The sequence below is a fragment of the Saimiri boliviensis genome, chromosome 15 (assembly GCF_048565385.1).
Source record: "Saimiri boliviensis isolate mSaiBol1 chromosome 15, mSaiBol1.pri, whole genome shotgun sequence".
NCBI classification, from domain to species: Eukaryota; Metazoa; Chordata; class Mammalia; order Primates; family Cebidae; genus Saimiri; species Saimiri boliviensis.
The window spans coordinates 9537836-9563920 of NC_133463.1; the positions used below are offsets into that span (position 1 = coordinate 9537836).

General features: G+C 45.2%; 1 protein-coding gene across 2 annotated transcripts in view; it reads left to right on the forward strand.

Moving 5' to 3' along the window:
- The first annotated feature begins 3157 nt into the window (after positions 1-3157).
- LYN (LYN proto-oncogene, Src family tyrosine kinase) overlaps positions 3158-26085 on the forward strand; it is a 139576-nt gene continuing 116648 nt past the window's right edge. The window contains exon 1 of one of the 2 annotated variants that reach the window (XM_039464714.2): positions 3158-3419. The gene's annotated coding sequence lies outside the window, so the exon portion shown is untranslated. The remainder of the gene's footprint in view (positions 3420-26085) is intronic. The other variant, XM_039464713.2, reaches the window with a different exon arrangement.

Sequence of the window (26085 nt, forward strand, 5' to 3'; positions counted from 1 at the left end):
TTATTTTTTTATGCAGGGGGGAGGTTCTCACGATATTGCCCAGGCTGGTCTTGAACTCCTGAGCTCAAGTGATCCTCCCACCTCGGCCTCCCAAAGTGCTGGGATTACAGGTGTGAGCCACTGCACCCAGTTGCTTGGGGGCCATTTTAAATAGCAAAATCACCAACAAAAACCACAGAAGTATGAAAAGCACAAACAAAATGGATAGCAGAAGGGATGCCAGAAGGCACAGCATCGCCTTGTCCCACCGCAGCTGGGAGGGTGTGCATGGGGCAACTCAAGATCTTTACTGCTCTGGGATGAGCATGTCTGTGAGTGACTGGGACGGCACCTCAAGGTATTGATTTTGGGGTTGCAGATAAATTTTAGCAAGTAGGTAAATTCACAAGTATGGTATCTGCAAAAGTGAGGATACACTGTACATAATTAATGTATTCCCACTACTTCACTCTCCTGTCCCGCCCATCTTATTCCTTCCTTTCTTCAAAGGCCCACCTACCCTGTCAAGGAGCCTTGGTTGATTACACCCTGCCTCTGATCACTGCCTTCTGTGCTCAATTTAGAGAATACTGGTGAGATAAATCAGTCAATCAATCAATTAACCAATCATTCAAAATTTTTTTTTTAAGATGGGGTTTCACCATGATGGCCAGGCTGGTCTTGAACTCCTGACCCCAGGTGATCCACCCACCTCGGCCTCCCAAAGTGCTAGGATTACAGGTGTGAGCCACCATGCCAGGCCAAATCATTCAATACTAATGAGGTATTTTAAAGCACCCAACATAATTATTGGGAGGTAAAGTGGGGAACAGATAAATATAAAAAGCGGTGCCTTTCCAAAAGGAGTTTTGCAGTAGTTAAGGAGAAAAGGCTAACATGTAAAACAAGGGCAAACAATGCTAAAAAGTACCTAGGTCTATTTAAAACCATCAGATCTAAAAAAAATAAATAAATAAATAAATAAAAAAATAAAAGTACCTAGGTTTAGTTGAAAAGAATGTTGCATACTGTACATGCTATAGATGCTTAGAAAAGTTGCCATCAAGGCCAGGCACAGTGGCTTATGCCTTTAATCCCAGCATTTTGGAAGGCCAAGGTGGGTGGATCACCTGAGGTCAGGAATTTGAGACCCACCTGCCCAACATGGTGAAACCCGGTCTCTACTAAAAATACAAAAAATTAGCCCAGCATGGTGGTGAGCGTCTGTAATCCCAGCTACTCTGGAGGCTGAGGCAGGAGAATCACTTGAATCCGGGAGGTGGAGGTTTCAGTGAGCCGAGATCGCACTGTTGCACTCCAGCCTGGGCAACAAGAACAAACCTCCGTCTCAAAAAAAAAAAAAAAAAAAATAGAGAGAGAAATGAAAAGTTGCCTATGAATAGGAGCTTTAAATCAAACTTTCCTGAGAAACAGAACTTTCATGGGACTTTAGGAAGGAAAGACAGATATAGAGAATGATTGAATGGAAGTGTTCAGCAAGTATAAATGCAGCCTAAGAAGTGGAAATTAGCATAGCATTGTTTCTTCCAAATAAGAATGAAGAGATGAACTTAGTGAGGACACCTTGTGTGTGAGGAGTTGGGAGTTGGGGAGCTGGGTGCAAGCTCATGTCTGCCTGATGATACTCTCTTTACCAGGAGAGACATTTTACCAAAAACACTGACAGACATTCCTGATAGATTAGCCAATACCAAACGTTTTGAATCCTATTCTTATTTGCCACTCACGTTTAGCCAGGATCTCAAGGATTCATCAGTAGCAATAGATACCTGAATGTAGGATTAACACATTTGAGAGGTCATTCTGAAGAAAAGAGCAGGCAATAGGCCCTCTGGTGAATTACTCCATAGGATTCTTTGTTTTTTTGTTTTGTTTCATTTGCTTTTTAATTTTTTTCCATTTTTCTTTCTTTTTTTTCTCCATAGGATTCTTGATAAGTTTCAATCACACACCTTCCCATGGGTAACCCACCCCTTCTTCTCTTCAGCAGCAAACTAACTGAACTACACACCAGTGAACATCACAGGTATAAACCACCCTCCTTTTCTTCTTTTAAGGAATTCGTTTGCAAACTTTAGTGCTCCTTTCCACAGTAACAAATGACTGTCGTATCAGATTGTGTCACAAGGCAGCTGTTTTGACCTCTTGCACTGCAGCCGGGGCCAGCCTCTTCAGAACATTGTTAAGAGAGAAAGCACGTGCTTTGGGCAGTGTCTGGCACATCAGACCCTCTGTAAATGTTTGCTATTAATGCAAGAACCAAGTCTCCCACAGTGTCCAATTTGCTTCTTGTAAATTCTTCAAGGTAATGCAATGCTGGGATCCCAGTGAACAGAATCTGGCTTAGAAGTGGGTATCCATGTGCCCGAGCCTAATCTTACATCTTGGATAAGTTGAACACGAGCCTGAGCCCGCGGTCACACATTCGTTCAGCAAATACTGGTTAGGCATCTGCTACTTGCAAGCACAGCCCTACAGGCCGGCATGCAGCTGTAGCAGGATTGAAATAACGGCCAGCATTCCCGCATGTGGGCGGTGCGGCCCCGGTACAGAAAAGTACACGAGACAGGCATCCTTACATCCATTTTCCTGGGGGGAAACTGAGGCTTTGAGAAACGGAGAACTTGCCGGGCCGTTTGACTCCACGCCATCCCCTTTCCCATCAATGCCCTGAGCAGCCCCCTGTACACCCTGAAGGAACTTACTTTGTAACGATTAAGAGCTCGAGACCCCGAGCCTCAGCCCGGCATACCGCGTCCTCTCTCTACAGACCCCCTAGTGTTGGAAGGGATCAGAGCTCACCTCCTCCGCTCCCGGGAGCACCCCTTTCCTAACACCTTGAGGAGGGGTCGGAAGGAAAGGAAAGGAGACCCGCGAGATGTCGTCGATGCGCCTGCGAAGCCCTGGCTACCCGGAGAACCGTCCGTCCATCGGTCCCTACAGGAGAAGGATGGCCCGGGCTGCTCCTCCCGCCGGAGCTGCAGGCTGAGTCGCCAGGTTTCTGTGCCTTCAAACCCTGCGCGACGGCCACACCAAACACCCAAACCTTGGGCAGGGACCAAACGGTCACTTCCCCGCCCTCCGGGCTCAATATGCAAATCCGAGCACCAGGAAGTAGCTGGGACCTCTCGGTCGAGCCCAGAGACAGCCAGTTCCTCTCCTGCCGCGCCGGGCCGCGCTGCCGCTAGCTCCCCGGCAGTGGCGCCTCCGGGCCCGACGCGCTGCAGCCTCCAGCCCGCGGCAAGCTGGGCGGCCGCGCCACCCCCGGCCCCGAGCCCCCAGCCCCTCGCGGCGCGTCCCGAGTTCCCCGCCAGCAGCCTCGCCCTACGCGGGTCCCGCTGGGCCGCCCCGTCGCGCCCCCCTCTCTGAACTCAAGTCACCGTGGAGCTCCGCCGCCCCGAAACTTTCACCGTGAGCGGGTAAGTCCTCGGCGCGAGCGGGTGGGCGCGGGCGGCGGGCGGTGGGTGCAGGGGCGGCGGCTGTGCCACCAGCCGGAGTTCCGGGCGCAGGGTCGGCTCGGGGCGGGGGGCATCGGCGCCGCCCGCGGCAGCTTCCTGGCCGCACCGCCTCCGGCCCTGGCGGCGAAGACTCGCAGATGTCTTCAGCCTGCGGGTGACCCGGCCCAGGGGAGCTAGGGCTCGGGCACCCGGGCTCCGCAGGTGTCCGCGCGCGTAGCCGGGCAGGAGGGCGGTGGGAGGTGCCGGCGCGGGGGCGGGCTCACCACGGGTTCTTCCCTGCGCGGGTCCTTCCCGGCGCGGGCCCCAGGGCCGGTTGCTGTCCCCGCTCCGGCCGCTTCTCGCGCACCGTGGGCAAGCCCCTGTCCTTGCAGATTGGGCGCGCGGCGGGGATCCTGGAGAGGACCCCTCCGATTGTGCAATCTGGTCTCCGCTCTGGACTCTGGGTCCCCAGAAAGTGGGAGATGGGGTTCGGCCGACGCCCTCTCCCAGGCCCGCGGACAGCTGCCCTCCCTGGTGGCCCCGGGCAGGAGCGTGACGTCGAGGGGCTGCGGCGGAGGCTGGAGCTCACCCTCCCGCTGCGGCGCCTCTCGGCCTGCGGAGGAGCAGTCCGGTGCATTTGCCCGCTGAGAGGAAGCGAGAGTTATTTTAAGAATTCAGGGGTTGCCTTTCCTTCGCCTTGGGGGAAGGGCGAAAGAGTCAGTTCCCACTTTCCTGCTTTCTCAGGGCCCATGGCGGTGTCTTGTCCCTGCGGTGCGTTTGTAACTTTCCAACCGCCTGCCTGCCTACCCTGTGGACTTGTGGTTGTGTCTTCGTTGCTTTGCGTGTCCGTGTGTGTAAATTATCCCCAATTCGCCCTTCTTCGCCAGCTCAGAATCCAGCCCTTGCACTTTTCTGGCTCTATATTTTAGGGGACCGATTATTGAACAACTCTGGGCTTCTTCATCTTTGAGAGCGCATATGTATCTCAGGGGCTGTTTAGTACAAACAAAGCCCCTACTACATACCAGGCATTTCATAAACGATGTTACTGTTATTTAGTGCAGTAAATTCTATTCACATAAACGAGGCTCCTTGATTCTTTGCGGCTTGGTGATTTTGAACCTAAGTCTACTGTCTGATTTAGCCATCTGACCTTATTAGTAAATCTGCTTAATAAATACGTGAGGGATCTGCTGCATCAAAGCAGGTGCCAGTAGTCTGACTTGCCCTACAGAACTAGCCAATAAATTGGTGGGCCGCAGGGACGTTTTCTCTGGACAGCCGACACCTAAAGCCATGCCCTGGCGAATAGGTACTGCAAGATCCCAGGCCTTACTAAAGCCTTCTCTGAAAGAGTAAGCTTTGTTGGGAAAGGGTGAGATCCAGTTAGTCCCTCCATTCTCATTTGGAGGTTAGCAGGTAAGCATTTTGAGGCCTGAAGAAATTTCATTAGATCATAGAGCCTCTGGTGACTGGGCCTCTTTTGATGTAAATGTGTGGCCCTTTTGCTGAGTGAAGGATAGAGGGCAGCAGACATAAGGGAAGAGAAAATAGGAGCCAGGAGGCTTGAGTTTGGCCTCTTCCACTATTTAGTATGCTGTGATTTGGGATAAGCCACTTGGGCCACTTATTCAGCTAATATTTCCTTTATAGCAGCAGCCAGAGTTATACCGATTTGTCTGCAGCTTGATAGTCTTCACCACTACAGGGGAAGCTCCATGAAAACTGCTTCATCTGTTTTGTCCAAAATGATAGCCCCAGTGCCTAGTACATAGTAGGTGCTCAGTTTGAGATTACTTGGAAAAAGGAATGAAGGCCTGCTGTGAGCTGGCCATATGCAAAACTGAGGACACAGGGAGATTAAGAAATAGAGCTGGTCCCTAAGGTATTTGAAGCCTGCTGGCCCTTTCTGTTGTGATTTCTAAAACGGGGATTTGAGGGGCTTTGTTGACTCAAAGTTACCCAGCACCGAGTTACCCACATTTAGTGTTCTAAAGGAGAATCTCCACTTAGCACCGCCCTTCTCTACTTATCACTGGAAGAGAGGCCCTGATGTGGGGTGGTTAAGATGTTTCCTGCAAAGGTAGTTGGCCTAATTCAGAAGACCCACATTATTTTAGAGTCATTCATGTTGCAAAGGTAGGTGGAGACTTTGTGATCCCATCCCCACCCCACCTCTCCAATGACTTTCTTTTAGCAGAAAAGTGGTCCAGCACTGTTCAATGACTTTGAAAGCCTTTTACGTCTCTCTGTAGTATTTGTTTTCAGAAATAAATCCCCAAACATCTGCAATTCCAGTTGGTTCACATGACTATGTGGAGTTGTAACTTAACAAAATTAAATCATGTTATCCATGTACAAACCCATACTGACTTTTTAAATAAGGATGCAATGTATACATGCCCACAGCAGGGAACATTGTTACATGCTCACCACTACTGATGATCTCAATGATGCTTGGATGAGTGTTAACACTGAAAGGCCACCGCAATCCTTAGTCAGGACATTGATCAATGTCAAATTGACAGCAGAGATGGCCTCAGGCCTTTCCCGGCTCTCCTTAGCGGTGATGGTGAAGGTGTTAGCACCTTTCACTTGTTCAGGCCTCTGAAGTATTGAACTCTAATTTCATTTGAACCTTTTGTGGCTCCTATAGGATGGAGAGGGACTGAAACAGAAAAAGATTCAGGGGCTTGTCCAAAATCATGGGCTTGGTTAAGCGGTACCATTAGAAGTAGTAGGTATGTTTCTTGGACACCTTTGGACTTGTGGTGGGTGCTATATTACAGATGCCTCTTAACTTACGATGAGGCTGTGTCTCAATAGACCCAATCGTGAGTTGAAAATCCTGAAAGTAGAAGATGCGTTTAATAAACGTAACCTACTAAACATCATAGATTAGCCTAACCTACCTTAAACATGGTCGGAACACTCACTTAGCCTACAGTTGGTCAAAATCATCTGATACAAAGCCTTTTTAATAATAAAGTGTTGAACAGCTCATATAATTTATTAAATACTGTATTAAAAGTGAAAAATGAAATGGTTGTATGGGTACTTAAAGTGCAGTTTCTACTGAATGCCTAATGCTTTTGCACCATTGTAAAGTTGAAAAATCATTAAGTCACGGACGATCTGTGCTTAAAAGCAAAGAAATAATTCATTTAACAAACATTTTAAAAATGAAATCACAAGTTAATTTTGTTTTATCACTTGGTAATTGTCTGCACTAAGTGGCTAACTGCTCAGGACACAGCAGATGCACCATCAAGCCAGGCACTTAAGCTGTCTTCTGGAAATGAATTTCTGTGCTTTTTAGCACTGCTTCCTGCTTGGGGGTGGGAAAGGATGGTTTCCAGTAACTGCTAAGGTGACACCTATTCTGGCTGCTGTCCAAGCAGCTCTAGTGATTGTCTTGGGGGGCAATCCATTGTTCATTGCTTAATACAGAAGTACCTGAGTAATGCCTTGCAAAAGGACTTTCCCTCCTTCCGCTGGAAGTGTCTCACCATAAATTTTACCAGCCTCCTGAATGGTTGTTACATCAGTGAGAACATTATTCAAGGTGAAAATATAAATTAAGGAGACAGGTCTCATAGGATGCACTTTAAAACACCTGCCCATTCTGCACACCTGCTATGTGCAAGACACTGTTCTAGGCCCACAGTGTAGATACACATTACCTCCCATCTGATAATGGAGGCTGATAATGAAGAGAAGAACATGGAAGAGGAAGTTGTTGGGTTTTTTTCCAGTCAGAAATACTGAAAGATTTCGTACAGCTGCCTAGTTTCCTGATACTTAAATTGTGAAACTTTGAGTTCACTCCATTATCATTTCTAAAATTTATTTTGAGTAAGTTCTCATTTGGGGGAGACACCCTAGTATAGAGAATGGTATGCAAATCTGACAATGGAGGGATTAGAAATTTTGTAACAGCCAGTTTAAAGACAAGGACCTTCTGAGATGGTCTTTGTTTGTTTGTTTGTTTGTTTGAGATGAAGTCTCACTCTGTCACCTAGCCTGGAGTGCAGTGGTGCAATCTCAGCTCACTGCAACCCTCTGCCTCCTGGGTTCAAGCAAACCTCCCTTCCTCAGCCTCCTGAGTAGCTGGGATTACAAGCATATGCCACCACACCCAGCTAATTTTTGTATTTTCAGCAGAGACAGGGTTTCACCATGTTGGCCAGGCTGGTCTCAAACTCCTGACCCCAAGTAATTCGTCCAACTTGACCTTACAAAGTGCTGGGATTACAGGTGTGAGCCACTGTGCCTGGCCTCACTGCAGTATATTTGGCTTAAGTTAGTTGGAAGGGCTCTCTTTATTTTATTTAAAAAAAATTTTTTTTGAGGCAAAGTTTTTGCTATTGTCAACCAGGCTGGAGTGCAGTGGTGTGATCTCAGCTCACTGCACCTCCATCTCCTGGGTTCAGGTGATTCTCCTGCCTCAGCCTCCCTAGTATCTGTGATTACAGGCACCTGCCACCATGCCCGGCTAATTTTTGTATTTTCAGTAAAGACAGCGTTTCACCATATTGGCCAGCCTGACCTTAGTAGATCCGCCCACCTCAGCCTCCCAAAGTGCTGGGATTACAGGTGAGAGCCACTGTGCCCAGCCCTCTGCTGTAATTTACAAGAGTGAGTTTAAGTAATTACTTGGGATCATGTATAAAAAGGCTCATCCATGCTGACAAGAGCAGGGGCGTGTAGTCGCCTTTGTTGCTTATACTTCACTTTCTCTCATTGTTAAATTAGCTGTCAGCATTCCTTATTTGCCACAGAGCTATTTCTTGAAAGCTGTATTTACACTCGGAATGTAATTTTCCTTGGTATAGAACTCTGCCATAGCATTGCACTTCCAGGGGGCTTTACCAACCCTCAGGCCAGTCCCCTTTCTTCTGCCCTCCCCAGTTCTTTCCCTATCACCTTACAAAGGCTTCTTCAACCAGAAATTGACATGAGCTGACCATGTATGGGAAGAGGTTGTCAGTCTCTTTACTGTAAATGCTCAGTGTTCAGAATGCTGCTACTTAAATGACATCCTATAGCATTGTGTGAATCAAGATGCATTTAAAGAATCCATTTCAGGCCAGGCGTGGTGGCTCACACCTGTAATCTGAGCACTTTGGGAGGCCGAAGTGGGCAGATCACCTGAGGTCAGGTGTTCGAGATCAGCCTGACCAACAGGGAGAAACCCTATCTCTACCGAAAATGCAAAAAATTTAGCTGGGCGTGGTGGCGCATGCCTGTAATCTCAGCTACTCCGGAGGCTGAGGCAGGAGAATCTCTTGAAGCCGGGAGGTGGAGGTTGCGGTGAGCTGAGATCGTGCCATTGCACTCCAGCCTGGGCATCCAGAGTGAAACTTGGTCTCAAAAAAAAAAAAAAAAAAAAAGAAGAAGAAGAAAGAAAAAGAATCTATTTCAGTGGTGTTTCTTGATGGTCTAGATTCTGCTTTTGGGTCGTAGAACATTGGGAAGAAGTCTTCGTAGCTGAGTTTTTTCGTTGGTCTTATTTCTTTTCTACAGTACATGCTTCAGACAAAATTACTTACTGCCTGCCTGCCCACACCTTTCTGTGGGCATCTGAAATCTCGCTCACTCCTCTGTTGACACCAAACCATACTGGTTGGGAGCTTCTTTCCAGTCCCCGCCCGCCTTCCTCCCTACGTTGGCAAAGCATTGGGTGGGGGAGGTCTTCGGGCAGTCTTCGGGCCTACCTTGGGCGCTGGCGAGTACACAGTGAGACTGGAGAGATGGGTGTGTGTGCATTCTGCCTCCCACTGAAGCAATGACGTCATCTTGGTGATTGGGCCTCTGGGTGCCCCCACTCTTCCTGTAAATGTGAACCTCCACGAGGTGAGGAGAATGGAGAAGCCTGTCTCAGAGAGACTCTCTGGAGAGGGAGGACCACTTCTGCTTTCCAGGGGGAAGCTGTGACATGGAGAGCAGAAGTGCAGGCCCAGGCTGGAGGGAGAAGGCCCCAGAGGAGGCGGGCAAGGAAGTGATACTTCCCCTCCCCAGCCCGCAGCCAGCCTGGGTCATTTGCCTGCGGCCCCACCTTCATTACCACCCAGAGCTGCGTTTTCCTGGGGGTTCTTTCTACCCTCTGCTGCCCTCTGCATTTCTGTTTGCCCTTAAGTGAGGGGTGGGGTGGGGGTGGGAGAGAGGAGGAGGCTGCTCTGCCAAGCCCACCCTGGACAGGCCTGGCGTTTTCAGCCAGGGAAAACTGTACATTTTGAAATTCCCCATCATGGAAAGTGTTATGAAACCCTTGGGTAGGCGTTTCAAAATCTTTTAATGTTCAGGCCGCATCATAATTTTTAAATGCTAACTATAATAATTCAGGACGATTTAAAAAATTGTTAAATTCCATGTTAAATTCTTGGGATACAACAGTGGCTGTCAAAACATCTTTTTTTTTTTTTTTTTGCGCGGGGGGGGGATTGAGTCTCCCTCTGTCACCAAGCATGGGGTGCAGTGGCACCATCTCGGCTCACTGCAACCTCCACCTCCCAGGTTCAAGCGACTCAGCTGTCTCAGCTTCCCAAGTAGCTGGGATTACAGGCCCGTGCCACCATACCTGGCTAATTTTTGTATTTTTAGTAGACACGGGGTTTTGCCATGTTGGCCAGGCTGGTCTTGAACTTCTGGCCTCAAGTGATCCATCCACCTTGGCCTCCTAACCTGCTGGGATTACAGATGAAATCCACTGTGCCTGGCCTCTTATATGATTTTAAAGCAGCAGGATATAAGGAGCAATGGAATGAAGCCAGTGGGACTGCAGAGGGCAGGTGGGAACAGACAGGGAACTTTAGGGCCAGAGTGGCTTGCAGGGCACTTGATGGATGTAATTGTAAGAGCCCTGTCCCAGGAGAGCTGATGCGCTGTAAATGTTGTAAATAGAACATTTTCTTAAAGAACCTTTGACTGCTATGTTTAGTACTCAGTCCAGCAAACTTTTCTTGGGTACCTACTAGGAGTCCCGCACAGTGTTAGCAGTTGGGGTACAAATCTCCTGTGTTGGTGGAATCCCTAAGGGAATGGGCCACACACCTTGGAAGAAGGGGCTTTCCTGAGAAAGGACAGCCCGACTGTGCAGGGTCACTCCGCTTCAGCACGGCTTGTTGCAGAGACGCAGTGGGAGGCCCACAGGCAGGCTTGGAGGGTGCTTGGCCCTGATACTAAACGTTGGACTTCATGGCATCAGTGAAGGGGAATCACGGGAGCCTTTTAGTGTGAAGCTAATTCTTTTTGTCCATCACAGGCGACTTCTTGCCTAGGCTCTTTTACAGTATGGCATTTGTGATGTAGCCAAAGGGTGGAGACATGTGGATCACTATCTCACTGCTTTGAGTAGGTGGAGAGTTGAAGGACTGAAAGCTGCTTCTCCGGAGATTAATTTGAAGCTAGAAAATAACTTATTTCTGTTTTTTATCACAGCAATAGGCTTAACCTTATAATCATCAACTGCAAGTAGGTGCTTGATACCTCCCCTAAGTGAGCTGGAGAGTGACAGATACAGTAATGGTCACAGTCCCTGGTTGTTATTTTATTTTATTTTTTTATTTTATTTTATAGATGGGGTTTCACCATGATGGCCAGGCTGGTCTTGAACTCCTGACCTCAGGTGATCCACCCACCTCGGCCTCCCGAAGTGCTAGGATTACAGGCGTGAGCCACCGCGTCCGGCCTGGTTGTTTGTTTTATTTTGTTTTTGAGACAGAGCCTCACTCCGCTGCCCAGGCTGGAGTGCAGTGGTGCGACCTCACTCACCAGGGATTTGGACACCACGCCCTGCCGAATCCCTGTATTTAAGCAAAATTTCGATACGGAGTTTATGGTTGTTAGTATAATGAAATGCGCCACCATAGCGTTGATTTTTGTCTTTCTGAACTACACTGACTTTTTGTATTGTTTCAAACTTGATAGCTGCCCAATATATATAACAAAAATTTTCCCTCATGTATACTTATTTGTTTGTTTGTTTGTTATGAGATGGGGTCTCGCTGTGTCGCCCAGGCTAAAGTGCAGTGGTGTGATCTTGGCTCACTGCAACCTCTGCCTCCTGGGCCCAAGCCACCCTGTCACCTCAGCCTCCTGGGCAGCTGAGATTACAGTCTGCGCCACCAAACCTGCCTAATTGTTGTGTTTTCTGGGAGGCTGAGGGGGGAGGATAATTGAGCTCAGGAAGTTGAGAACAGGCTGTAGTCCCAGGCTCAAGTGCACTGGTGCAGTCATGGCTCTCTACACCCTTGACCTCCTGGGCTCAAACCATCTTCCCAAATAGCTGGGACGACAGGTGTGTGCCACTATACCTGGCTTATTTTTTTATAGAGATGGGGTTTGGCCACATTGGCCAGCCTGATCTCGAACTCCTGGGTCTAAGGGATCCACCTGTCTCAGCCTCTCAAAATGCTGAGATTATAGGTGTGAGTCACTGGGCCCGGCCCATGTATATTTATTAAGTGGTGCATGTTAGTCATGATAGTAAGTGGTTTGGGGAAATAATTAACATTAGTAAGTGGGAAGTTTCTATTCTACAGGAGTTGTGCTCTCTTCTCTCTGGATTGTTCACAAACCAGAATGCTGATCAAGGACTTTGCTGCGGTTGTGGGTGGGAGATTCGCTCAGGAGATCCCTGGCACCCAAATGAGTTCCCAGAAACCACTCTGAGTGGTCAAAAGGAAGGCAGGGTAGGGAGGTAGAGCACAGGGTGTTGAATTAATCGCATGTGGGAGCTGCAGTCCCAGGTTTGTCCCTTCCTAACTGTGGGCTACTGCTGGTGAGGTGCTGGCTTTGCTAGCCTCAGAGTCCTCATGTTTAGACCTCAGCGGTTGGTTGTGAGTGTTCTAGGTTACAGTGGATTCCAGACTAGCCACAATGAACACATAGCTAAATGGTAGTCATTGGTATCGCTATCAAAAGCAAGTTGCTTAGCTGGGCGCAGTGCCTCACACCTATAATCCCAGCACTTTGGGAGCCTGAGACAGGAGGATTGCTTGAAGCCAGAAGTTCAAGGCCAATAAAGCGAGAACCTGTTTCTATAGAAAAAAAAAAAAAAAAAAAAAAAAAAAAACAAATAAAAACAAATAAAAATTACTCAGGGTGCAGTGATGTGAGCCTATAGTCTCAACGACTCAGAAGACTGAGGCAGGAGGATTGCTTGAGCCCAGGAGATTGAGGCTGAAGTGAGCAATGACTGTGCCACCACACTCCATCCTGGGTGACAGAGCGACAGTCTGGCTGTGAAATAATAAAGTTGCTTAGGATGGCTACTATAACAAATCAGAACTCATGACGGAATCATGTCATGTTACAAAGGAACACAGGCCGGGCACGGTAGCCTGTAATCCCAGCACTTTGGGAGGCCAAGGCGGGTGGATCACTAGGTCAAGAGATCGAGACCATCCTGGCCAACATGGTGAAACCCTGTTTCTACTAAAAATACAAAAATTAGCCGGGCGTTTGGCCTGTGCCTGTAGTCCCAGCTACTTGGGAGGCTGAGGCGGAAGAATCGCTTGAACCCGGGAGGCAGAGGTTGCAGTGAGCCGAGACTGTGCCACTACTCCAGCCTGGCGACAGAGCAAGACTCCGTCTCAAAATAAATAAATAAATAAATAAAAATAAAAATTAAAAAGGAACACAAAAATAAAAGTCAGAAAATAACAAGGGGTGCCAAGAATGTGGAAAAACTGGAATCCTGTGCATTGTTCGTGGGAGTGTAACATGCTACAGTTACGATGGAAAATCATACGGTAGTTCCTCAAAAAATTAAACATAGAATTGCCATGTGACACAGCAACGCAACTTCTGGGTCTATACCCCAAATAGTTGAGTGGGATCTCAGAGATATTTGTACACTTGTGTTTATAGCTGCATTATTTGCAATAGCCAAGAAGTAGAAGTAACTCATGTTCATCAATGGATAAAAAAAATGGGCTTTATACATACATTTGAATTTTTTTTTTTTTTTTTTTTTTTTTTTTGAAACAGTGTTTCACTCTGTCACCCAGGCTAGAGTGTATTACGGCTCACTATAGACTTGACTTCCTGGGCTCAGGTGATCCTCCCACCTCAGCCTCTTGAGTAGCTGGTACTACAGGTGCATGCCACCATACCTAGCCAGTTTTATGTATTTTTTTTAGAGATGAGGTTTCTCCATGTTTTCCAGGCTAATCTTTTTTTTTTTTTTTTTTTTAAAGAGAAAAAGAATAATAAGAAAAAGAATAAAGAAGAGGAAGAAAGAGAAAGAGGAAGAGGGAGAGAGAATAGGGGTATTGCTTTGTTGCCCGGGCTAGAATGCAGTCTAAATATGGGTATGCCTATAATCGTCCTTAATAATGGAGACATGAAAGAACATGAGGGAAGAGAGTAACAAACAAGGAGCCAACCAGCATTTCATTTAAACTTCTAAGTTGATATGATGTGGTACTAATAAGAGTGTATATTTTGTGTAAAGTGGAGAGTTCTATAAATGTTAATTACGTTTACTTGTTCCAGATCTGAGTTCAAGTCCTGGATATCGTTGTTAATTTTCTGTCGCATTGATCTGTCTAATATTAATGTTGAAGTCTCCCACTATTATTGTGTGGGAGTCTAAGTCTCTTTAAAAAAGTCTTGTATGTCTGGGTATTCCTGTATTGGGTGCGTATATATTTAGGACCTTTAACTCTTCTTGTTGTTGCATTGATTCTTTTATCATTATATAATGTCCTTCTTTGCTTCTTTTGATCTTTGTTGCTTTAAATACTATTTTATCAGAGGCAAAAATTGTAACTTCTGCTTTTTATTTATTTATTTTTGCTCTCTGGTTAGTTGGTAAGTCTCTCTCCATCCTTTGTTTTGAGTCTTTGTGTATCCTTGAATGTGAGATGGGTCTGGATGCAGCATACAGTTTTAGTTTTTTATCCAAATTGGCTGTCTGTCTTTGAATTGGGGAATTTAGTCAATTTAAATTTAGAATTAATAATAATATATGTGAGTTTAATACCGCCATTTGCCCATTAGTTGATATAAATTCTTCATTATATTAATGTTCTTTACTTTTTGGTATTTTTTAGAAAGGCTGATACTGTTTGTTCCTTTCTATGTGTAGTGGTTCTTTCAGAAGCTCTTGTAAAGCAGGCCTGGTGGTGATGAATTCTCTGAGTGCTTGCTTGTTCACAAAAAACTTTATTTTTCCTTCACTTATGAAGCTTAGTTTGGCTGGATGTGAAATTCTTGGTTGAAAGTTCTTTTCTTTAAGGATGTTGAATATTGGTCCCCACTCTCTTCTGGCTTGTAGGGTTTCTGCTGAGAGATCTGCTGTAAGTCTGATAGGCTTCCCTTTGTGGGTAACCTGACCTTTCTCTCTGGCTGCCCTTAGTATTTTCTCCTTCATTTCAACCCTGGTGAATCTGACGATTATGTGCCTTGGAGTTGCTCTTCTTGAGGAATATTTTTGTGGTGTTCTCTGTATTACCTGGAGTTGAATATTATCCTGCCTTACTAGGTTGGGAAAATTTTCCTGAATAATGTCCTGAAGCGTATTTTCCAGCTTGGATTCATTCTCTTCGTCACATTCAGGTACACCTATCAAGCGTAGATTAGGTCTTTTCACATAGTCCCATATTTCTTGGAGACTTTGCTCATTCCTTTTTATCCTTTTTTCTCTAATCTTGTCTTCTAGTTTTATTTCATAAAGTTGGTCTTCGACCTCTGATATCCTTTCTTCTGCTTGATCAATTCGGCTGTTAAAACTTGTACATACTTCATGTAGTTCTCGTATTGTGTTTTTCAGCTCCATCAGTTCACTTATTTTCTTCTCTAAATTGTGTATTCTTGTTGACATTTTGTCAAACCTTTTTTCAAAGTTCTTAGTTTCTTTAGATTGTTTTAGAACAAGTTCTTTTAATTCACAGAAGATTCTTATTATCCACATTTTGAAGCCTGCTTCTGTAATTGGAACACACTCGTTCTCCATCAGTCCTTGTTTCGTTGCTGATGAGGAACTGGGATCCCCTGGTAAGGGAGAGGCGTTCTGATCTCAGGTATTCTCAGCCTTTTTTGACTGTTTTCTTCCCTTCGTTGTAGATTTATCCATCTGTGGTCTTTATAATTACCGTCTTTGTAATTGGGTTTCCGAGTGGACGTCCAACTTATTGATTCTCAGCGCCGAAATCTGAGCAACCCACTGCGCCGACCAAATCAGCGGCGTTAAGATTGATGGTGCTTTTCTGACTCTGCACCAAGAACCGACGCTCCGAGGTGCCAGCAAAACCGCCTCGCCGGTCACAAGAGTTGCGCTGGCGACCCGTGGGGCTCCTCCGCTGGGAATCTCCTGGTGCGTGAGCAACAAGAATTCATGTGAAGGTGTGGCGTCCTCTCGTTCTTTGCGTTTTCACTGGGAGTTACAATCCCGAGCTGCTGGTCATCAGCCATCTTGGATCTCTCCTCCAGGCTAATCTTCAACTCCTTGGCTCAAGAAATCTACGTGCCTCAGCCTCCCAAAGTGCTGAGATTACAGGCATGAACAGCCATGCCCAGCCATACAATGGAATATTATTTAACCTTTAAAAAAATTAAATGGGCTGGGCGTGGTGGCTCACACCTGTAATCCCAGCACTTTGAGAGGCCGAGGTGGGCGGATCACGGGGTCAAAAGATGGAAACCATCCTGGCCAACATGGTGAAACCCCGTCTCTACTAAAAATGCAAAAATTACCTGGGTGTGGTGGTACGTACCTGTAGTCCCAGCTTCTCGGGAGGCTGAGGCAGGAGAATTGCTTGAACTCAGGAGGCGGAGGTTGCAGTGAGCCGAGATCGCGCCACTGCACTCCAGCCTGGCACCTGGCAACAGAGCAAGACTGTTTCAAAATAAATTAATGTTATATGTTATAGCATGTGGTATAACAAGGACAAACCTCGAGGACATCATGCTAAGTGAAATAAGCCAGACACAAAAGACAAATACTGTATGAGTCCACTAATATGAGGTTCCTAAAACAGTCAAATTCATAGAGACAGAAAATAAAATGGTGTCTAGCAGGGGCTTGGTGGGGGAGGGAATGGGAAGTTACCACTTAATGGCCACAGAGTTTCAGTTTTGCAAGATGGAAAGAGTTCTGGAGATGGATGGGGATGATGGTTATATAAGAATATGGATGTACTTAATGCCACTGAGTTATACACTTAAAAATAGTTAAGATACAAATTTTATATTGTTTATTTTACCACAACTTTAAAGAATTTTTTTAAAAAGTGGCTTGATGAGTGTACAAATGGACAGGGATGTCCTTAAGGATATTTCCTGAAGTTTGATAAATTGCCCTTCTTCTGGCTATTTGCCTACCAAGCAGACAGGTGTTCACTTTTTTTGGCAGGGAGGGGACAGGATCTTTACTCTTTGTCATTTAATACATGGCTACGTGGACTGCTGGCTGACAGTATATTGAAATGGCTGTGATGTGGGAGAAGGAATGATAATGGAGAAATTTACTAAGGCAGAGCTCATGGATTACAAAGTATGGGGAAACTTCTAACAATCAAAGCTGCCTACATGGGTCCTGGAGAAGGGTCCTTCTCCATTGTTAGATGTTTGTCAACAAAGGCTAAGAGATTCTTCCAAGACCTTTTAGAAAAGATTGTATTAGGCTGGGCGCAGTGGCTCATGCGTGTAATCCCAGCACTTTGGGAGGCTGAGGCGGGTGGATCACTAGGTCAAGAGATCGAGACCATCCTGGTCAACATGGTGAAACCCCGTCTCTACTAAAAATACAAAAAATCAGCTGGGCATGGTGGCGCATGCCTGTAATCCCAGCTACTCAGGAGGCTGAGGCAGGAGAATTGCCTGAACCCAGGAGGCGGAGGTTGCGGTGAGCCGAGATCGCGCCATTGCACTCCAGCCTGGGTAACAAGAGCGAAACTCCGTCTCAAAAAAAAAAAAAAAAAAAAAAAAAAATTAGCTGGGCGTGGTGGCATCTGCCTGTAGTCCCAGCTACTAGGGAGGCTGAGGCAGCAGAATTGCTTGAACCCAGGAGGCGGAGATTGCAGTGAGCCAGATTGCACCACTGCACTCCAGGCTAGTGCCTGGCAACAGAGCAAGACTCTGTCTCAAAAAAAAAAAAAAACAAAAGATTGTATTAGATGGCTCTGAAAGGTGCTTTCTGATTTGATGATACTGTTACATTAGTATTTCTAGCCATGTACTCATTGACTCCAAATTACATACTAAGAAAGTGTCTTATGTTCTTTGTTTCTTCCTTTTTTTTTTTTTTTTTCTGTTGAGGCAGGGTCTTGCTCTGTCACCCAAGTTGGAGTGCAGTGACACCATCGGAGTTCATTAGAGCCTTGAACTCCTGGGCTCAAATGATCCTCCCTTCTCGGGATTCCGAAGTCCTGGGAGGACGAGCTTGAGCCATTGTGGCTTGCCAAAGAAAGAATATTTCTGACAAGAGTTCTTTGTAACCGAATTTGAGGGAATTTTTACAAAAGTTTTCCCAATGCAGGAGTGTGTGTGTGTGTTTAAAATTTAAGTATAACACTTACATAGAAAACTACAGAAAACAGAAGAATCTAGCCAAATGCGAAGGCTTGTGTAACCTTCCCCGTGATCAAAAAGCAGAATGATGTTGACTCTCCCCGAGCAGTGAAAAGCCTCTGCCATTCTGCATCTCGTTTTTATTTAGTTTCCAATGTAGGCTTTTAAACAATAAAGTGTAGGGAATTGAAAAGGATCACAAAGCCATTTGGTTTGGCAAATAAACGGATTTTCAAGCTGTGGGTTTGGCTAGCACCAGCATCTCTCCGTGTGTGGAATTTACTTGCAATTCAACCAGAGAGCAAGACCTCATCCTGTTTGATACCGTGGCGATTCAGTTGCTAAAATTCTCACACATGAGCTTGAGCTGAGTCTTATTTAAATACTTTTTTGTTCATACATTGATTGGTAAAATTAGTTGGCACAAGCCATATATAGCTGGTTTTTCTGCACAGCCAAGTAAATTTATAAATGCAAATATGTGGGTGTGATAAGGGTGGTTTCCACTGACCCACATGTAATCAAACATCCTGTTATGTGACACAGTGCCAGTCTGTGCATAGGCATTTGGAAGTACTAACTGGGTTTGTGTATTCAGTGACGCTATTCTTCAGTAAAATAAGGACTCATTTTTCTGATATTAAAGAACACAGCACCTTTGTTACTGACTGTGATTTCAACTTCTGCTTCATGTAGTTTTAATATTTGTTTTTGTTGGGGGTGACAGAGAGAGGCATAACTGACCTGTGGCATTTGTTAATCCATGAAGTCATGCTTCATTTATGCATCATTCAGAAAACACTTCTTGGACACTCACTACTCATGAATATGCATGCATATGACTTGCAGTGAAAGCCATGAGTTCTCAATAGCAAAACTGTGCCAGATATACTCAGAAAGATAAAATGTTTTTTAAAAAAACTAGGAGTACAATTTTTTAAAGAACATTTTCTTTTTCTTTTGGTTGTTTTGTTTTGTTTTTAGAGGCAGTGTCTTTAGAAGCCTGTTGCCCAGGCTAGAGTGCACTGGACATTCACAGGCACGATTGTCACCCAGGGTCCTGAGCTTCTGGGCTCAAGTGATCCTCCTGCCTCAGCTTCTCGAGTAGCTGGGACTACAGGCATGCGCTGCTACACCCGGCTTACCGTATAAATTTTTGTGTCACACAAGATACGAAGAACATGCACAGGCACTAGACCCGTCTGTGAGTACATCTTTCTGTGGGACCCATTGTTCTGTGAAAAACTCACAAGTGTAGTCTGGGCCATGCAGGGAATCACCATACCCCAGGAGAAAATGCTGAGCCTGTAGTTTGCCTGTGTGCACCCCATAGCCCCCCCAGTTTTTTTTTTTCACTTTTTATTATTTTAGATAGGGTCTTGCTCTGTTGCCAAGGCTGGAGTGCAGTGGCACAGTCATGGCTCCTTGCAGCCTCCACCTCCTGGGCTTAAGTGATCAACCCTCCTCTGCCTCCTGAGTAGCTGGGACTACAGGTGTATACCACTGTGCCAGACTAATTTTTTTTTGTTTTTGAGACAATGGTCACTCTGTCCCCCATGCTGAAGTGCATGGGTCAGTCTTGGCTCACTGCAGTCTCGACCTCCTGTCGTCCAGCGATCCTCCCACCTTAGCCTCCCGAGTAGCTATAGGGATTATAGGCGCCTGCCACTACACCTGGCTAATTTTTTTTTTTTTTTTTTTTTTTTTGAAACAGAATCTTGCTGTGTCGCCCAGGCTGGAGTACAGTGGTGCAATCTCAGCTCACTGCAACCTCTGCCTCCTGGGTTCAGGTGATTCTCCTGGCGCAGCCTCCTGAATAGCTGGGATCACAGGTGCCTGCCACCACACCTGGCCCGTCTGGCTAATTTGTGTATTTTTTTTGTAGAGATGGGGTATAACATAGCCATGTTGCCCAGGCTGGTTTCGATCTCCTGTTCTCAAGTGATCCAACCACCTGCTTCAGCCTCCCAAAGTGCTGGGATTACAGGCATGCGCCACGATGCCGAGCCTAAAATTTTTTGTAGAGATGGGGATATCACTATGTTGCCGAGGCTGGTCTTGAACTCCTGGGGTCAAGTGATCTTTGCACCTGCTTCAGCCTCCTGAGGTGCTGGGGTTACAGGTGTGAGCCACCGCAGCCAGCCCGAAAACCCCCAGTTTAATTTCCTCCAGCCACAGTTCCTGATGCTAGGCATCTATGCATTTTAACTGCTTGTCTCTGTTAGCAACTGCTGGATGCTACAGAGGCTTTGAACAAAGAGTGAATCCTGGGAATGGAGGGAATATTGGACCAAGGAGACTGACCAGCGCAGAGCAGTTTCCAAGTGAAGAAGTGAGTCCTTCAGTTGGAAATAAAGTAGGAAGAGATGCAGAAATAACGTGGCTGGATTCCTTCCTAATCTTGGCGAAGACTCTAGGTATGGATTAGTAACACTGTAGCAGCTTATGAAAAATATTCTAGGTTGTGAACTTTGGGATGTCTGAGGAGCAGTATGATGTCATACTCACAAACTGAGAGTCAGGAATTGGTTTCTGGGCTGGGTGTGGTGGCTCACTCCTGTAGCTCCAGCATTTTAGGAGGCCAAGGCAGGAGGATCACTTGAGGCCAGGAATTCAAGACTGGCCTGGGCATCATAGTGAGACCTCATCTCTGCATTTTTTTTTTAAAGGAATTGGTTTCTTCTAGTCAATGCTTTGTCGATTACCAGTCTTGGGACATTAGATGAAGTTACTTAAGCTCTTCAGGCCTCATTTCTCTAAGACGTAGAACAGTAATAACAGATTTTTGTTTGGTTGTTGCAAGGATTAAATGAGGTAATGCACCTCGGAGTTCCTTGAAAAGTCTAATTTACTACCCAGTTTAGGCTGTTGTTTTGGATTAAACTGTAGTAACTGGAACCTTTTCTTTTTATTTTATTTTATTTTATTTTTATTTTTATTTTTATTTTGAGATGGAGTTTCGCTCTTGTTACCCAGGCTGGGGAGCAATGGCGCGATCTTGGCTCACTGCAACCTCTGCCTCCTGGGTTCAAGCAACTCTCCTGCCTCAGCCTCCCAAGTAGCTGGGATTACAGGCATGTGCCACCATGCCCAGCTAATTTTTTGTATTTTTAATAGAGACGGGGTTTCGCCATGTCGACCAGGATGGTCTCGATCTCTTGACCTCGTGATCCACCCGCCTCGGCCTCCCAAAGTGCTGGGATTACAGGCTTGAGCCACCGCGCCTGGCCCAGAATCTTTTTTGATTTTGGAGGATCCCTTGATTTTCTTGGTTTGAAGGCCTGTTTCGGTAGATTTACGCGTGCGTCATCACCAGTCCTGTGGGGAAGTGGAAATTTGGTGTACATACCAGGTGCACATTCGTTCTGAAAATCTTATGACAACAGCAGAGAGAACACATTTTCCTTTATTATTAGGTCATCCTTAAGCGTCTCGTGAGGGGTAAAGCGACTTTAAAGAAAACAAGTTTTAGCCAGATGTGGTGACATTCCCCTGTCCTTCTAGCTGCTTAGGAGGCAGAAGCAAGAGGCTCTGTTGAGTCCAGGAGTTGGAGGCTACAGTGAGTTATGATTATGCCATTGCACTCCTGCCTGAGCAGCAGAGCAAGACTCCTATCGCTTAAAAAAAAAAAAAGAAAAGAAAAGAAACAACAACAAAGAAAGCAATAACAGCAAGTTTATAAATAAAGAAACAGAGAATAAAAACTGCACCTAATTTGGTAAGAGAGGCATTTCCCCCAAGCTCCTCACCTTCATTCATTCATTCATTCGTTTTCTAGATGGAGTCTCTCTCTCTGTCGCCAGGCTGGAGTGCAGTGGTGTGATCTCAGCTCACTTCAACCTCTGCCTTCCAGGTTCAAGCAATGCTTCCTGCCTCCCAAGTAGCTGGGACTACAGGCGCCTGCTACAACACTCAGCTAATATTTGTATCTTTAGGAGAGACGGGGTTTCGCCATGTTGGCCAGGTTGGTCTGGAATGCCTGACCTTAGGTGATCCGCCTGCCTCAGCCTCCCAAAGTGCTGGACTACAGGCATGAGCCACCTCACCCAGCCTAACCTTCATTTAAATAATAAGGAAATAACTGCAATGGAATGGGCTGGTTGGGGAAAAAATGCAACTCCCCGGAACACCGGTATTATGCAGGTTCAACGTTTATAGGTATCTTCTAATTGATCGCATTACAATCTTGGCCTAATTTCTCCTGATAAAGAGCTGAAAACCAAGCAACAGTACATTAGAACTTTGATTCATGGGACTCCTATCATGCCATATAAATGAAAATTCAGATTTTAGATTAAGAACAGTAAAGCTTTCTCTGTTGTACCTTAAAAGGTACCTCCCTCCTCCTCATAATAAGCTACATGCTTCTGGAAGTACTACCAAGACTTGAGATCAGGAGGGAGCATTCTGACGATAAGCACACCTCCGACTTTGTACATCGTGGTTTTGAGGAGTTGACTCCACGAGACCCCCAGAGTCCAGGAACAGTTCTGCCCCACTGTTCAAATTTGCCTTTTCTGTCTCAGTTTCTCCCCTATTTTAATGGAAAACCTACCGCTTCATATGTATCTAAAATATTTCAAAATCTTTAGTAAAGGGATATAGCACTCTTAGCCATCAGAATAACTTTTTTTTTTTTTTTTTTTTTTTTTTGAGACAGAGTTTGGCTCTTGTTACCCAGGCTGGAGTGCAATGGCGCGATCTCAGCTCACCGCAACCTCCGCCTCCTGGGTTCAGGCAATTCTCCTGCCTCAGCCTCCTGAGTAGCTGGGACTACAGGCACGCACCACCATGTCCAGCTGATTTTTTGTATTTTAGTAGAGATGGGGTTTCACCATGTTGACCAGGATGATCTCGATCTCTCGACCTTGTGATCCACCCTCCTTGGCCTCCCAAAGTGCTGGGATTACAGGCTTCAGCCACCGTGCCCGGCCCCCAGAATAACTTTTAAGGCTGGGCACGGTTGCTCACACCTGTAATCTTAGCACTTTGGGAGGCAGTGGCAGAAAGATCGCTTGAGTGCAGAAGTTTGAGACCATCCTAGGCAACATAGTGAGACCTCATCTCTATAGAAAATTTAAAAAATTAGTCAAGAGTGGTGTCATGGGCCTGTATTCCTGGCTACTCAGGAGGCCGAGGTCGGGGGATTGCTTGAGCCTGGGAGGTGGAGGCTGCAGTGAGTCGAGACTGAGCCACTGCAGTCCATCCTGGGTGACAGTAAGATCCTGTCTCACAAATAGCAACAACAACAACGATAGCAACAGCAACAAAAACTTTTAAAGATTAGTAAGCAATTTTTTTCTTTGGAAAAAATTCAAATGAAAAATGATTTTAAGAAGACTTTTTTGTTTCTTTAATCAACTTTGAAATTTTGCTATGCAGCTCTATGAATTTTAATGCATGGGCAGATTCATAATAAGAATACAGATTTTCATAATAAGAATACAGAAAATTTCTGTCACCCCCCAAAAAACTCTCTTGTGCCACCCCCACCCCAATCCCTGGCAACTGCTGACCAGTTCTCTGTCCCCATAGTTTTGCCTTTTCTGTAATGTTATATAAATAGATTCATATATTTATTTTTAATTTTGTTTTGAAACAGTCTCACTCTGTCACCCAAACAGAGGGCTGGTGAAATCTCGGCTCACCGTAATCTCTGCCTTCCGGGTTCAAACAGTCCTCCCACCTCAACCTCCCAAGTAGCTGGGACCACAGGCACATGCAAACATGCCTGGCTAATTTTTGTATTTTTAGTAGAGACAAAGTCTCACCATATTGCCTAGGCTGGTCTTGAACTCCTGGACTCAAGTGATCCACCTGCCTTGGCCTTCCAAATTGTTGAGATTATAGGCGTGAGCCACCACACCAGCCAAAGAACAGCTTTATTGCGATATAATTCACATATTGCATAATTAACTCACTTAAAGTATACAGTTCTGTGATTTCTAGTATGTTCACAGAGTTGTGCAACCATCACCACAATCAATTTTAGGAAGATTTTTATTATACCAACAATAAATTCTGTATCCATCGCTACTCACTTCCCTTTGTCCTAGGCAGTCACTAATCGATCTCTATACTAAATTCCAGGAATTTATTATATTGTATTTCCTTATTTTAAATGTTTCTTGTTCTGTTGCCTGGAGCGAAGTGTCACAATCATAGATCACTGTAGCCCCAACCTTCTGGACCCAGGTGATCCTCCTGCCTCAGCCTCCTGAGTAGCTGGAATCACAGGTGTACACCACTGCTCCTGGTTAATTTTTTTATTCTTTTGTTAGGATGAGGTCTCTCTATATTGCCCAAAGTGTTGGGATTACAGGCATGAAACACTGTGCCCAGCTGAGTTTCTTTCTTAGTTGGAAGAGTTTTACAGCGACGTCAGCACGGTTATTACTTGTTTTACTTTTGTATCAGGCAATAATTGCCTTTCACAAAAAATACAGTAAAAATAGCAATTGTTTATTAAATATTTGTCCTCAGGTAGTCAATTCCTTAAAAGGTATAATATTGATATTCTTGTTATTGGAAAGGAAACAAATGCTCGGGGATAATAAATATTATGCTCACTTAAGTACTAAGTAAATGAAACCCAAGTCAGTCTGACCTCTAAACTGATGTGTTTGTTTTATTTAACTTTGAAAGGTTATTTTTTTTAAAAAAAAAATCACAGTTATCATATGTGGAACATAATGTCCTTGACTTTAGTTTGTCATATGGACTTTATACATTAACTTAAATGTAAACGCAGGAATAAGATCACTTCTGGGAAATGTATAATAAATATAATGCAGGGAATATTTATTGAGTGTACATGGTATACGTTCATTCCTCTAAACACTCGTCAAGATGATATTAAACCAATCCTCATAACAACTGTGTGGAATTGGTACAGTCATCTCTATTTTTTTTTTTTTTTTTTTTTTGAGACAGAGTCTCACACTGTCACCCAGGCTGGAGTGCAGTGGCACCATCTCGGCTCACTGCAACCTCTGCCTCCCAGGTTCAAGCGACTCTCCTGTTTCACTCGCCCAAGTAGCTGGGATTACAGGCGCATGCTACCATGCCTGGTCATATTTTTTGTATTTTAGTAGAAATGGGGTTTCACCGTGTTGCCCAGGCTGGTCTTGAACTCCTGAGCTCAGGCAATCCACCCACCTCAGCCTCCCAAAGTGCTAGGATTACCCGCCTGGCCCTTTTCTACAGATAAGTAAAGATTAATTACTTTGCCAGCGTCATGTCACTATGCAAGATAGAGATGGAACTTGGATCCAGGATGTCTGGCTCAAGCTTAAGTCTACTGCTCCGAGAATCTAATGTGCTGCCATTCTGACTTGGGGAAGCCAAGTGCTCAGACACTGAAAACCAGTCAGTATGGCCAAAACAGTGGAGTCCCCAATTCTGCCAACTTGGTACAATTTTTACTATGACCATAGCTTGGAAAAATGAAGAAGAAAAAATTCCTTAGAATTGCAATAAATATTTAAACATTAAGTCAAGTTTAAAGCATGATCAATGTCAAGCCAGTTGAGCTTTTTCGCATTAACTTCAGCTGACCCCTAGTTTATATCTATTATAAATGTCGCTACTGGGAAAAAATAATTTTTCTCTTTTTTTATTTTTTATTTTATTTTTAAAGTTAGGATTGTACTGTGTTGCCCAGGCTGAGGTATAGTGGTGTGATCATTGCTCACTGCAGCCTTGAACTCCTTGGCTCAAGTGATCCTCCTGCCTCAGCCTCCCAAGTAGCTGGGATTACAGGAGCCTGCAATACTGCTTGGCTAATTTTGTATTTCTAGTAGAGATGGGGTTTCCTCCATGTTAATCAGGCTGGTCTCAAACTTCAGACTTCAGGTAATCCACTTGCCTCGGCCTCCCAAAGTCCTGGGATTACAGACATAAGCCACCTCGACCGGCCTTATTTATTTATTTATTTTTGGTAGAGATGGGATCTTACTATGTTGCCCAGGCTAGTCTCAAACTCGTGGCCTCAAATGATCCTCCAGCCTTGGCCTCCCAAAGTATTGGAATTATAAGTGTGAGCCATTGCGCCCATTTTAATTTTCTTCTTTTGACAAAGCAAAGCTAATAATTTGTTTTATAGCCAAGACTTGTTTATGTTTGGATTAAA